This window comes from Gallus gallus, chromosome 12, assembly GCF_016699485.2.
Source record: "Gallus gallus isolate bGalGal1 chromosome 12, bGalGal1.mat.broiler.GRCg7b, whole genome shotgun sequence".
Classification (NCBI taxonomy): domain Eukaryota; kingdom Metazoa; phylum Chordata; class Aves; order Galliformes; family Phasianidae; genus Gallus; species Gallus gallus.
In genome coordinates this window covers 19391193-19404538 of record NC_052543.1, presented here as the reverse complement: position 1 = coordinate 19404538, position 13346 = coordinate 19391193, and the positions used below count along the sequence as shown (strand labels likewise).

Here is a 13346-nt window from a genome sequence, read left to right as displayed (position 1 = left end):
GGGGGAAGGGGTGTTTCATCCTTCTAAAAGTTGAAGTTACTTTTGTTCTCTGACTGGGCTTCGAAATGTCTCACTCCTGGGAAATTAATATAAATGAGAGACGTACTCTGGTTACTACCTAAATAGCACCGGTGTAGTAATATTTTAATTCTATCAAGTAGGCTCAGCAAAATAAACAATGCCAAAACAAAGAGCTCAGTGATGTGCAAAATAGAAAGTCTCTTCTCACTTGCTCGGAGCAGGAATGATCTTGTTGCATTTGAACTGGATAGTTTACTCTCAGAATGGCTGTGCAGAACATTTGTGCATGCATCATGAACGGAGCTGAAATACTCTTGAATAATAGGAGCTGATCATAATAGAATAGGAAAAATGAGAGATGGCTGTCACAGCCTGGAGCACGCTGAGTGCTGTCCAAACAGACTGAATGTGCTCCTCTGGGAGCAGCTCATGGCCACCAGTATGAGGTGTGTGTCCTGTCAGAGGGCCCTGCGCATGGCTATGGCAGAGCAAGGATGAATGCACGGTTAAACTCCTGGGAGTGCTGCGGGAGGGCACGAGCAGAAGGATGCTGAACAGATCTGGACATGGGGAGCGGAGATGGCCATTTCCAGGTGGACAATTCTCCTTTTTGTAAGTGGTAAAGTAATAAAATAGATGACTTTGCTAACCTTAGCATTATAGCTTGATCTAGAGTTTGATCACCATTCTACTGCTCAGAGAAAATGTCTGCTTTCTAATGCTTACAGAGAAAATCTGCTTTCTTGCAAATTCTGGCCTTTTTGGTTGAATTAGCACCCAGTAAGCTGTGATTAAATTTAGGGATATTCTTATGTTATTAAATAAAATACAATGTGACCAGGGAACGCATGAGTGCATCGGTACATGCTCTGTAAGTACCATCCTGCTCTGCAAGTACAGTGCATGCAGTCTGTGCTGCACTGAAATATCACAGATGGAAAGCCAGGAGTGGTGCGGCTGCAGAAGTGTGAGTGTGAGTGTGAGCTGCACCTCAGTGCGTGCAGAAGAAGCCCCTGTATCTCTGTGCCCTTCTCCCCCTGTGTCCCTGCCCATGGGGTGCAGAGCTCTGCCTGGGCTGCAGCTGCTGCTCTGTGCAGAGTACAGAACCGTGCAGCTGAATAATAATAACACAAGAAGAATGAAAGAGAGCTCGAGTGTAAGCTGGAGCTACCCAAGGGTTTTTCTCATTTATTTTCTGGCCTTACCTCTGGTTTTATGTGTCTTTTTCCTTTAAGCAGTCAATAAAAACACTGCTTGCTATGGCAACTGCCTCCTTCATCATTTAGGCAGGCATAATGCACCATTCTATGGACACCCATGCCAATTAGCACTGAAAACATGTACAGACAAAGTATTTTAAAGCAGCAACTCTGTTACATTAGCATTTTCCATTAACCTCTCTATTTTTAACCATCGAAAAGGAGCACTAATGGTCAGCCTGGAGCTGGCGCTGGGTGTGCTGGGGTATCTGCTGCCCTGGGAGGCACAGCGGGAGGGAGCGTCCTGTCCTGCCCCTCGGTGTGTCTGTACGCAGCCCTGCTCTGAGGTCCCAGCAGAGCGCAGCCCTGAATCCAACGACAAAACCGCTTCCTTTAACTTTTAGCTGCAGTGTGGGATGGACCAGATTTGCAGAACAGAGCTTGGCACGCCTGCATAACTCACTGCTGTGGAAGGAGTGGTTGGGATGATGTATTGAGACGCGGCCGTCTCCATTATGGCATGCCACATATGTTTTTAAAAGCTATTTTTAAAATTAATAGTATTCTGTAATGCTGATAAAGTAGGAAGCATTTATAATTTGTTGCACTCCTAAACCCGCATTACTCTGCTTTCCACTTGACTGAATTATGTTTTTTTATAGATACGGTGGTTTAAAATTTATTAATGGTGTAATAAAGGAACAAAACCTTTATTATTTAATGGGTCCATAATTTTAAAATGCTACGTAAGGACCACTGTGCTTCCTTTCCACCACTAATTAATGTCTGAATGTTGGTGTCAGTGCTCACTGCCACATGAATGTTCGCGCTCATCTGCAGGCTTCCCCCTCTCTGATGGGCTCAGTAGGGCAGTGCTGTTTGAACCTTAACAAGTTCTAGCTGCCTCACAGACCAGAAGGAGTGCATACATTCATCTGACATTCAATGTTTGGTATTTAATTCTACTATGAAGGCCCGAGGAAACAGCACTTTGCACCTCTCTGAGCCCAAGGATGGAACACAGCGGTACCTGGCCAGATTTCTGCTCCAGAGCTGCAGGAGCTGAGCTGGGCTCAGCACAGCCCTGCTCACAGTGCTGGGCACCTCTCGCTGCTGCTGAGGTCCCCTCGATGCCTGGTCTGGCCCACAGGAGCAGGGCTGGTGGCTGCTTGGCTGGGCATCCACCTCACTGCTGTCAGGATCGCCCTGCACAGGGCCTTGATGGAGCCGGGCACGGGCTGGGACATAAATATGCCCAAAAGAAGCCATCAAAATTATTAATGTTGTTTTCCTAACCTTCTTAATGAGGTGATACTCACTTCCATCAGCGCTGCCAGTGCTGGAATCCTTGATTCTATTTTTTTTCCAAAGAGCTCTAATTGAGATAGGTATAAATAGTAGCATATCAGTAAACAAGACCTTGTGGCTGTGTGAATCACGTCTGAAATATTTGCAAGCCCTCCGCAGCCTCTGATGGTGAGGAATGTGCTCATTAGGCCGGTCCAGATGCATTCTGCAGCCCGGTGAGAACCTGGCTTCTCCAGGAGATAAATCGCTGCGGCAGTAACGCGCCCATGGCGCAGTGCTGTGCCGTGGGTCTGCCCGGCCTTCAGATCCATCCAGATGCACACAGAGGGGTTTTGGACACAAGAACTGAAGGGACCCATGTTGTGTCACCCCACTTAATTTACACTCTACAGCTGAGCGTTCCAGAGGGACTCCAACAAATCCCATAAACGAGGCTGTGCTGAAAGCAAAATGGACACTGAAGAAAAGCAGCAGTTCTTACTGAGAGTTTTACTTACTTGGGAATTTCTCCCCTGAGCACTCACGTGAGGAATATCTCTGCCGAATCCTGACTTGGTAATGGAGGATGGTCCCATCTTCTTTGGGAAAGCACTTTGTTTTCCTTCACTGATCTCTATGGCATTAATTACATACATTTGAGTGAACGCAGAATTGTTTGCAGCATTGGAAACTCTTTATTTCTAAAATGAAGCTAGGCATAAAGCCCTTCACATACGTGGGTACGCATACACACATCACCTCATTACCTAAATTACAAACGGGCTTGTGAAGCAGAGGTCACAAAGCAAAAAGGGCCTTCACACAGAGCTGTTGGGTACACAGTGCAGTTCTGTCCCGAGTAATGGAAGTGGAATGCCTACATCTCAACATATCCTGGAAGGTACTTCGGTCCCAGATCCTTCCAATCTGCCTAAAACACAAACGGGGGAGTGGAACTTTTCTTATCTTGCCCAACTCCTCTTGGAAATGTAAGGCATTGCATTTATACACTGCCTTTTACCTGAGGGTTTCAAAGCGCACTGTGGATCTGAATTAAACTGATTGTATGCAGGTTTGCATCGGATTTAAACATCCTGACCCAGAGAGAGAAAATCAGCTGGTAAGAAAAGGAAGGCACCCTCCATGGAGGGCTTCAGGACTCGAAGGGTGGTTCTGCTGTGGGCACTGCATTACCTGCACAGCTCCATCTCTTGGGTGCGGGGCTCACAATGTGGTCTCATGGGATACAGAGGAGTTCCACTCTCTGTGGAGCAAAATACACACCATTAGGAGCCTATGCAGAGGTCTTCAGAGCACCAGTGCTGCCACACTGAAGGGTCTCTGCTCAGGTACGTTTGGAGGGACTCTGTCTCAGGAGTGGTTCCTGCTTTTGTTGAGGTTCCCCCTGTCCATTTCATTTCAAAGCCCAGCCAAGGAGAGATGCTGGCTGAGTGCTGGAGGTGTCTGCGGGCACTCCCTGACCAACAGAGCTGCATCCACTGCCTGCAGTCAGCCACCATCCCTTTGCTGGCCCTTGGGCGTCACATCACGACGTATCGAAGCCTCAAATATAACTTGTGCTATTATTTTGGTAGCGTCAGTCCTAAGTCAACTCAGAGATGAGAAATACAAAAACAGTCCAAAATCTGAAGCCTGTGCATTAAATGGCTATTTCTCAGGTGTTTTCTGGGCTGAAGGGAGAACAGCTGCTACTCCCAGATTGCACCTGGATCCCTCAGAGAAAGCAAAGCACAGGCTGAGGTCAGAGCAACCTGAAACGTTCAGAAGTGAACAAAGTGCTTGAAATCTCCACATCCACAAATCTTGGTTTGTATTTGCAAAATCAGAAAAAGCCGAGCAGTGATTTTATTTTTTTTTCAATTGGGAAGTTTGAGAAACACATCCTTGATCATTTTGGATTTCTCTGTTGGCTAATTACCAATTAATTCCATTGCTAGTTAGTGCTGAGCCACGGCCTGAACCACTGATTGAGCACCTGGGGAAGGGGCCGGTCAGCCTTGGGAGCACAGGTGAAGGCAATTCAGCGGTGTGAGCAGAAGGAGTGGAGCCTGGCTGCACCGCTCTTAGACCTTATTTAAGGGCTGACTGCCACGGGGGAAGGGCCTCTGCCTGGAGGTCTGTCCCTGGTGGAGCTTTTCCCTGTGAGCTGAGCTCTTCAGAGATGGGTGAGCATTTTTTTTCCTGTTTGTGTTTTTGCTCTATCACTCCTGTATTGCCTTCCCACCGTGCTCATCTTTCCAACTGTAACACCCGAGATAACAGAAATTAGAGTCATGCTCACATGTGAACGTTGAGTGTACGCTCGAGTCAAGAAGCGCATACCCGAATGTGGAAACGTTGAGTAGTGGCTTCATTAACCAAGGGAGCATTCGCCACCTACAGAGACCCGCGAGCAATGCAGGGGAGCGCGTGAGTGAGGATGTGGGCAGATGGAGCCCGGAGCGGGACAGCCCGGCACGGCCACCCGGCTTCGTTAAAGCTTCTGCTTTGGTGGCACGGACGGTCGTTTTGCCATTGGAAGAGAGCAGGAGGGCACCAGCGAGTCCTGCCGGGTGGGGTGTGCTCTCCCACTGCCTGATGATGCCATGCAGTGGTGCTTGGAACACAGCGGGCTGTGCTCATGTTGTTCCATTCCTGATGGAGCAATGCATGCACCTTGCCTTTGTTTTCATCGTTTTGGTGATAACATCTTTACCTCCCACAGAGTACAGCAATGAAGATAATGATGCTCCCTCTCTTGAGGTCTGGGAGCAAAGCATGGGCACCAGCCACAGGGCATGGGCAGCCTATGAGCATGGGAGCCTGGGGGGCAGGATGGGATGACGGGCTGTCCCACCACAGCCGAGTGAGGTACAGCTCAGGTTGGGAGCAGCACGCAGCTGGAGCTGTTTTCTCTATAACCTCCATTTTTGGGAGCTGGTTCTGACCTGATGCTCTTCTTTTATTCTCATCTATCCCCTCTCTTTTCTTACAGTCTTGAAAAATAGTCTAACCACTGCTGAAATGCTGGGTCAGGACATGAAAACAAAAAATGTTTATTTCTACAGTAATAGCACACGTCCCAGTGGCAGACTCAGCCCAGCCACAACTACAGCACATGCAGAAGTAATTTACTCAATCATTCTGCCTCATTTTCTTGTCCTGAGTTGCCAGTATTCACTATTCTCTCCATCACAATGCGATTTCCACAGACAATTCTTGATCTTAAGTTCATTTGTAGTTCATCTTCAGAATTAATTTCTTTTTGTTGGACACATTAATGGTGTTTTACTTGTAATTCTTCTAATGAGGCTTCCAGCATTCACAAATTCAAAATAGGCTTTAAGAAAATGTTCCCCACCTGTTTAAAATTGATTTACAGGAATGTCTCAGTGATCGCTAAATGCTCATGAGGGGTGGGTATAAAATGCCTCTGAGCAACCAGAGATGGCATCAGCAGGCATTGCGGGGAGCTGCTCCAGGCAGGAGCTGTGGGGAGCTGTGGGGCTGAGGGCCTGGCTCTTTTGCCCTGCCCAGGAGCACCATTTCAGCATGCTCCAGCCCTGGACCTGTGATTTTGCTAGTCTTTCCTCAACTGACGTTATATAATTCCTCCATTTTAATGGCAAAGAAGTCACACTTAGTTGGACCAAACATAAGAGCTTGAGATTGCGACACGTCAGTTGACCTTGTGTAGTCTTTTGTCTGTCATTGCTTTCAGTTCAGTGGTGTAACACACAGAAGGAAGGCTGCCCATAAACCTGCTTTATTAGGAGGAAAATAAATCCTGATTCCTTTGTTCTCTGGATAGAAAGGATGTGTGCAGGCTGTGGAAGATGCCAGCTGGGTTTGGGTGGTCTTGCTCCTGTCTCACTGCACAGCCCCACAGATGGGAGTCCAGAGGTACAGACGGTGACTGGGAGGTCTCTGTGCTCCTGTAGCTGCCAGAGGGCTCCCAGCTTCCCTCTGGTTTTGCATCCATGGTTTTGCACAACTTAAGCTTTCATGGCTTCTGGACTACTGCTTCTTTTTGTGGGTGTCTCTTCTTGCTCTGTGACTCGTGTGACGTGCTGTGCAGCTCTGCCATCAGTGACTCCTGATGAGCCTCCAGAGTTCCCTGTTTGACAAACTGTTCCCAAGTGCATCTGGTGAGTGCTTTCCCCTTCCTTAGTTCTCTCAGTAACGCTCGAACTCCTGGCAGACTCATTTTTAAATGCCTTTAATTTTTATCTGTAATTTCTCATAAAAATATTCCTCCATTGATTTTAAAGCCATTCTGCCAGAGATGTGGACTCCTCTGTATTTAATGAATTGTGAGGTAATGAACGGCACTGCTTCTCTAATGAATCTTCTTTCTTGATTTAAGTTTGAAATTAGAATCAATAATCCCTTGGCCATGAACACGGAGATATTAGGCAGTAACATTTTCTGTGGCTCCACGGACAGCAGAAGTGTTTGCTGCTCCGTAGGGATGCCAGCAGCAGAACTGGGGTTACTTTTGCCAGATTTCTCTCACCTATGTGTCTATCTGAACATAGAGGCCTGCCTTACAACACGTGGCCCACAACACCACCTCCTGTGTGCAAAGTGCCCCGGAGGCCCAAGGCAAAGTTCTCATTAAGACCCAAGCAATGCCCAGGCTCTGGGGAGCCAGGGGTTACTGGTTGCATTCGCATCTCTCCCAGAGCCACCCAGCAGGTGGTTGTCAAAGCAGCAGTGTCCTTTGCTCTTTTCCTGTAGCAACAATTCTCCCATCGTGCAGAAGCTGATGAGACACCGCTTGCCATGCTGGTCCCAGTGCTGCGGTTCCTGAGCGCCGCCACGGCGAGCAGTGCAGCCTCTGCAGCCAGCAGTGATGTGGGGCTCGTTGTGATTTGGTGCTGCAGTATCACAGATGGGTCCCTGAGGAAGGCTGTGGATGTCAAAGTGATGTTCGCTTCCTCGGCTGCCGGCAGCCAGCGGGAACTTTGCTCCACCACAAACAGAGTGAGAGGAGCGAGTCTGTCCCTAATCCGCTCTTACTCTGAGAAAGAGCCGAGGCTCAAAGGGATTTGCAGCATGTTTCTGAGGATGAAACACTGGTGATTAACATTCATGCCAGGGCTGCTCCTTCTACATTTTTAATTTGAGTTGCACAAAACAGTGGGTGAATCAGGGGAAATCACCTGCAGATGATGGGGCACTGCAGGGTGCTGCAGCCTGGGGGTGCACTGCTGGGTTCTGCTCGTGGGAGCGGACTGCAGATCTTTGAGGGCTCGGGGTATGCATGTTGCAAGGAACTTTGTAAGAATAATCACAGATTGAAGAGAACTGACAGATCCGTGTAAGGGAAAGGCTCACTAGAGATCATCATACCACCCCATCATGCCATAGGTGTCAAAACAAGTTGTGTTTTCTGGAGGAGGGCTTGTGTGGGCTTGTATTGCCCTGATTTTTGAAAGAATCAAAGTAGAGAAGGTGAGAACACTGCCAAGGCTCAGCACAGCCTGCAGTGCCGGCCTTGCACCCGCGCAGCAGCTGAACTCCTTGGTGTGGGCAATGGGACCCCAGAGCTCAGCAAATTGGGTCTCCAGGGAAATGCAGCCTTTGCTATCGATTCATGCCAGTGATGTTCCAAAAGCAGAACTGGGTCTGCCTGGGCAACAGCATTTCACATAGTAACCCATCCTCCAAAGAGCTTCTGCTCTTATTTTAACCTGGCTGTAATCTGATTGTATTTACTTACTTAGAAGTAATGACAGGTCAATTGGAATGTTGATTGAGAAAGAACTGAAAGATTTGGCTCAGATTTTGGCTCAGCAGATGGAAAATCTGACTGTCTGACAACATAATGCAGTGACCTCCCCTTAGATAGTAATGAAAAAATATCCTGTAGGAGAGACTGGGTGACTCTTTACATATTTCTTGTTCACTCCTCAGAGAATGATCTCTGTCCCTTAAAAATAGAAGAGAGGAGCAATGTTCCCAGAGCGGTGATCCAGCTGGGCACAGTGCTGACCACGCATGGCCCCAGGCATTGCAGGGAGTGCAGCAGAGCTCCCTTCAGACACACCATGTCTGCAGCCTTATCTGGTCTTTGTGAGGGAAACCTGCTTCTTTATCAGCCTCCTCTGGTGAGATTTGGAAAAGCTGACCAGGAGGAGATGCAGGAGCTTCACAAGTGATTCATTCTTATTTTGGCTTCCTGGAGTGATGTCACACATGGTGACAGGCTCAGAGAAATATGAAGCGTGAAACACCCACTGGGAAATGTAAAAGGAAGTTACTATTCCTGCCACTAACCATCTGTAAATATTAGATGGGCTTTCCAAGTATTTTCCCAGTTGCTGACCAAAATCAGAGCTTGAAACACTTACAGGAAGGAGAAGGAAGGGAGGTAGGAATGAAGGAAGGGTGAAGGGAAGAAGGAAGGAATGGTTACTGGAGACTTTTCAACATTTCTTTGAAAAGCAAACATTTCATTCAGACTTTAATGGCACCTCTAAAAGCAAAGTGTCATCAGCCATTCTGGGCTTTGTGGCTGCTTCTGCTCTCCACTGCAAACTAATCAGATGGTTGTTCACCCCCTTGACTTTACTTTTATTAGTAAAATTTGTTCATGAATCCTTGCAATGTGATTTTGACAGTTGAGAAGTGGCCAATGGTTAAATGAAGCTGACCCCAGTCCCTGGTGAGTCCTGCTTGCCTTCCTGGGGGTCTGACTTCATTCCCTGAGCCAGCAGTGTTAGTTCTGCTGGCACTGATTCCCTTCCTTACCAGGCACGTGGATCCCACCCTGCAACTTGCTATTTTCCCGTCCCTCAGAGAAGCTTACAGTTTGAAAAGCATTGATATAGCAAAGCATTAGTGTCCCCCAAAGCTAGGATTGTCTAAGAAAGTTAATGCCCAGATAATAGGAGGAAGAATGCAGCATCAGTTCTACGATGGAGTATTCAGATATAGACCAATAGACATGAAAGAAATGCTTAAAGAGCCAGACAGACTAATGTAGAGATGATATCTATGTTTGGAATACCTGAATTGGGTTAATCTTATCTCTTACTAAAATTCTCTGTTGAATTTACCTATTAAAAATTAACTCTTGACAAGAGCCATCTTTCTACATGAGTAGATTCTGACTAATGTGACACTCATTAAGGGTGTGAGCAGGCAGAGCAGAGCCAGCTCCTGCAGGGCTGAGTGCTGGCTGCTCTGTGCTCTGGTTCTATGCCTCCTCTTACATGGAGCAGCCAGGCCCAAATGTGGGGAATCCAGCTGTCATAGTGAAAGCACATCCATTCTCTGCTGTATGTGCTGTCCGTGTACCATTGCTGGATGGCTAAGGAAAGGACCATTTAACCATGCTGGTTAGGTGCTATCCCATCCAATCTCAGCCGATAGGCAGCAGTATCCCACTTACAGCTGATCCATTTGGATGCTGCAGCGTGTGTGATTTTAATGGATGGAGGCAGCACGTAAGCTCTGGGGAAAGGTACATTTCACTCTGAAGAATGCCAGCTAGCCCCCAAGGGCAGGGAACAGAGTTTTACACCTGACTGATGTGAAGAGTTGCATACTGCCCTATTAAATGTAGGTGAGAGAAGGTTTGGGTTCCCAGATTGTTGTCTCTTTAAAGAGGGATCAGAACAAGTTTCAGGTTGATCTCGGCTATGACAGGGCTGTGCAGGACAGCCATAACATGCACACTGCTGTCACATAACACCTCCCTTCCAGTAGAGAAATATTCAGCCCCGGGGCCTTGTACACAGGGCTGATTACTTGTTTACTTCTCGTTTCTGTACAACAAGGCCTGGGACACTGGAGTATTTCAGCTGCTTGTCCCATACCCCACTGTGACCAAAGGCCAGCAAAGGGTGTCCCCGGCTGGGCAGTACAGGCTGGATGTAAAGTGGATGTCTATCACAGCAGCACTAGAAGCCTGGGGCTGTGCAGGAAGAAGTCAGGGTACAGAAATCAACAGCAGGAGTCAGTGGGAAGAGCCTCTTATCTCCACAAAAGCCCTTCTGCAATGCTGCACTGCTCCTGCGCTCAGCCAGGCATCAGTTCTGTGCCCCAGAAGGAAGGAGGCTGCACAAGGGTGGATGGGCGAGCATTGGTCTGAGCTCCTGGCTGCTGCTGGGCCTTGTCCTACTGCTGGGCACTGCTGCACAAAGCTATCTCCCCCAGGGCTGCTCTGAGGTGAGCTCCAACTTCAGTGAGCTCTTGCTTTCCTTTCTTTACATGTCTCCCCTTTTTAAATCAGTCATGATCTTAGAAGCAGGGCAGTGGCAGAGCACTGCAGTGTTTTGCTGTGCAGATCCCCCCAGCAGAGGACCTGCAGTCCTGCTCTGCTGCTGGTAGGAAATCAGCTCAATTCCTGGCATTCCAGCCTGGCCTGGCCATGCAGCTTTTACTCATTGCTGCTCTCTTAATTAGTCTGCAACCCCTTAGAGGCAGGACATTAATGTGTCATGTTATATTCTGCATTTATTTGTTTTCACTGCATGTTAAACCAAAACAACAGGTAGCTAAAGGACAGATTCTGTAAGTTCCTATTTCTTGCTCCCGCTTCAGTGCCCTCTCTCAGGCATTCTCTAGATTAATTCTTTATTCTTTATCCAGCGATGATCAAACACGGGTGTTTCATGGAGCAAACCCTGCAGCAGACAGCTGGAGCTTGACCTTCCTTTTATATCGATAGAGAAACTCTCAGAATTGAGCATAAGCCAATCTCTATGTAAACTCCCTAATTAGTCTTCGACAATTAGAGGCTGATATACGGTTTGAAGGGTGAGATCCCCCATGTATTAACGGGGTGACTCCGAACGCCTCCCTGCTCCTTAGCCCGAAGTGCCCCAAGATACAACAGGAGGTCTTGCAAAACAAAGTCAATGCTGTTACAATTCAGTTGTTTTTCTTTGGAGTTATTATGTATCTGCTCTTATACTTCATGAACATTTGGAAAACATGAACGCTCAGATTTTAACTAAATTGCACCAGAACAAATACTTTTTTGCCGCACTGAGAGCCGTGGGTCTGCCCAAGCCAAATCGCATTTAATATTTCTTCAATGACCTTTGAGACAGCTTAGCCACGTTCTGATGAGTGTTCAAGTGGGATGGCTTTTGTTAGATTGCAGCTGTGTGAGTCCCGCATGACTTTGCTGCCCCCACCACAAGTGCTAACACTGCCGCGGGTACCAAGACGGCTGCTCCTGGTTTCTCTGCTTATGACAAAAAGTAACAGTACTGAGAAATGAGCCGGCAGGGCGGTTCCAGCAGTTGTGCCAGCATTACTCAGGCTGCCTGCAGATCTTCTTAGCGCCGCAGTTTGCCTTTGTGGGCAGCTCTGATGGATACGTGAGAGTGGCTCCCGCTGAACCACTTGGATACAGATGCAGCTGGGCCTCTGAATTTATATTCAAGATAAGAATTCCCATTCATTTTATATGGTTGAGGAAATTCTGTAATGCTCGGGTGCACTTTCTGATAAGTCTGGGTTCCACTGAAACAGAAATCACAATAATCCACGAAATCAAGAAGGCACTTCAGTTTGATGTATGAACTTGGCTCTTCCCTTTCGCTGAGAGGACTTTGGAAGGCTGTGATCTGCCAGGGCAGCTCGGGGACAGTGTCCTCAACGCTGAGCTGTTCTCATTCTTAGAAATCCCACCAAGCAGAATCACAGAGAGGAGCAGCAGTAACCGGGAGAAGTGGCACCAAGAATCAGCTTTGCTGTAGTTGTGGTGACTCAGTATTGCACAGAAGTGTATCACTTTAATGGATGATTTTTCAGAGCAAAGATGAGAGGAACAATAAAGCTGAGTGAGGGGGAAGGACGTATGGACTTTGCACTATTGAATATGTGACAAAATCATTTTTGTCCCCTTGAAAGTATAGCTTAGAAGATGTCGTCAGTGGGCTCTGCTGTGTTGTGAATACAGATGTAATGAAACACCTTCTGTGATTTATGAGCACAAACGGCGCTGTTGGCTCATCACGGTGCAGCATCAGAGTTCGGAAGAAAAATGAAGGGATATTAACTAGATTATTTCTGCTAATAATTCCGCTAATGAAGGGAGCGGTGGGGGTGCAACTGTGGGCTGAAGCAGTCGGTGCTGAGGTTGCCGCCTGCTTTTTGCCTACATCCCCAGGGCACCGGGTGCTCTGCAGGCCAGCACAGCAGCAGCTGGAGCACGAGGATGCCTTCCGATTTAGCTTTATCTGAAAGTGACTGACGCGGCATTTCAAACCCGCTCCACGACGCAAATGTGAAGGGGCTGAGTGGGAATGACAAGGAGACTCATTTCGGAGCGCCGCGTCTGTCCCACACGTCCGCTATCGCCCAGCCAAGCAGCCGGGAAGGAGCTGCCGCTCCGGGCCCCACCAGATGGCACTGTGGTAAAGCGCTGTCCGGAAGGAAAACGTACGGCCGTCCACCGCGTCCCTGCGCGAAGCCTGAATGCCAAACTGTCAGGGATCTGTAGGGCTGGGAAGGTAGGCGGCATTTATGGCAAGAGTATTGATCTCCAATGGAACCGAGTCTATAGTAAATGGTATTTCAGAGGATTTGGCTGTTATTACGACTGTGAAAAGTTCATTTAGAGCTAACGGATATGGCTGTAATGATGCATCTGAAGAACTACAACTAATGAAGAAACCTCTGATGCGACTGAAGTACTCGGGAATGAAGCCTTATTACTAGATAAAAAGCTGTGATACCACGGTTAGAAACTGCCAGCATGGCAAGCAATTGTGTGCAGGTAGAGCCTTCATGTCCACGGTCCCGAGGGGACGGAAAATGTATGAGGCTCAGTTCTGCCATCCCCCCAAGGTGTTTTGTTCTCCTGGACCAATGCTT

The 13346-nt window shown here is 47.8% G+C and overlaps 1 long non-coding RNA gene across 3 annotated transcripts in view; it reads left to right on the top strand.

The window, feature by feature from the left end:
- Positions 1–4627: 4627 nt before the first annotated feature.
- Positions 4628–13346, top strand: part of LOC107054402 — a 139582-nt gene continuing 130863 nt past the window's right edge. For all 3 annotated transcript variants that reach the window (XR_006931376.1, XR_006931379.1, XR_006931374.1), the window contains exon 1: positions 4628–4693. This is a non-coding gene — a long non-coding RNA (uncharacterized LOC107054402). The remainder of the gene's footprint in view (positions 4694–13346) is intronic.